This window comes from Chrysochloris asiatica, unplaced genomic scaffold (assembly GCF_000296735.1).
Source record: "Chrysochloris asiatica unplaced genomic scaffold, ChrAsi1.0 scaffold00199, whole genome shotgun sequence".
NCBI lineage: Eukaryota > Metazoa > Chordata > Mammalia > Afrosoricida > Chrysochloridae > Chrysochloris > Chrysochloris asiatica.
The window spans coordinates 3657937-3659812 of record NW_006408717.1 but is presented as its reverse complement, the minus strand read 5'-3'; positions in this window follow the sequence as shown (position 1 = coordinate 3659812).

Here is a 1876-nt window from a genome sequence, read left to right as displayed (position 1 = left end):
ACTGATGAAAGGAGATGGGGATAGCACTCATGTGGTACAATTAAGAAAAAAAGAAAAATCAATCAGCAATACTTGACTTTTTTTGAATAAAATTTAGGCTCTTTAAATTTTTTATTTAATAGAAACACTGAGCTCTTACAATGGCTTTATGTTGTTTGTTACTTCATTTAACAGGTGAACAAAACAGACAAAATATCATGGAGCTCATATTCTACTGACTGTCATAAATACTAGCTCTCATAGAAACCTGTAGAGAAATGGTTCTGAATTTCCTTTAGTTTATGGAGCACTTGAGAATTTGGTGAGAAACTCAGCCCTCCCCATTTAAAGAAAATGAAACAAATAAATGAAAAAGTAAATGTACATGAATATATACATGCAATTTGACCTTGCCGTCATTCCCTTAGAGTCCTGGTGTGGTGCTGTAGGATAAGCACTGTACTGCTAATCCCAAAGCTGGTGGTTCAAATCCACCAGATATTTCTTGGAAACTTGATGGCACTTAACAACAACAACAACAACAATCATACCCTCTAAGGTTTCAGGGGTTTTCTTTCTTTGTTTTTTAGATCCTAGCCTATAGTTTCCAGTTTTATTAGAACAAGACACCCATGACCAAAACCAAAATAAACATAGATAAAAATTGGGTTGTATCTGCTAATTCCAGATTATTTCTAACAACCACTGCACTGTCTTCTGGAATGTTAATGTTTATGTATGATATATAATGTGAGAACTCATTGTCCTTTATTTTCTTTAGTCCATAGTATCAAATCTTCAGGTATGTCCCATTGGTTGCTCATGCCATGGTGTACTAAACAGGATTAAAACCTGTAAAACAGTGGTGTGTGGAAAGGGTCTGCTCTCTTCTGACTTCACCAGGAGAAATGAGAATCAATCTCATCATCAGTCCAAGGCATCTTCCTATGAGACAGAGGTCAGACATGTCCCCAACCTCCAACTTTCTTACTACTTCGATAGCTTCCTATAACACTCTCTGCATCTCAGCTGGATTCAATAATTCATTGAAATGGTCACACAGAACTCATAGACCATACACTTAATTATGGATTTTATTAGGGAAGTTAACAGGTTATCAGGATTATAAATGTTCAAGATATATTTCTGTGTTCAGAACAGCCTCTTCTCAGACCTGCAGACAGTCCTCTGTCTGTCCCTCAGCCTTTTGACCTGTCCTCTGCCTTGTTCAGACAATATTATAAAGCTCTTTTAAGGTTGCTGATAAATGCCCAAAGGGCACTTCGCTCTGCTATAAGCCTCAGCCTAAACGCGTTCAGCTCTAACTCCACGGACTGGCAAACCTAGCTCTCCAGATTAAGGAATGGAAGCTTTTTGAGACTTCCCTACAACCCAACAAGTCAGAAATAGACTGTCTCCTCTCCTGAACTCACCCTGAACACAGCATGCATAACTGCCTCAACATTTTCTCATGAAGATGAGCATTAATAGCAAAAATGGATTCTGTCTTCAAAATGAGACAGAGGGCAAAGGGCTCACTCCCTTGTTGACACCGACAAACTCCTCGTCATTTTCTGCTCAACTCATGCATCAATCTAGCATTATTTCCCCTGTCTCTCCAAATCTTTCCATCTCATCTGTTGTTGTTGTTGTTAAGTGCCATCGAGTTAAAGGTGGCCAGATGTTATCCTACCCCTTCTAAAATCCCTGCTGTTCCTTCTTCCCTCTCCCCCATGACTCCCAATATCCATCTGGTCTATTTCACACTCTACCTGAGGATATCTAGACTTTAACTCATCTTCTTGAACTCCCAAGAATCAATATCTACACTGCTATCCTCAGAGCACGCCACTCCACAAGAGTGCCTCCTGTCTAAAGGCACTCAGCTTTACTCATT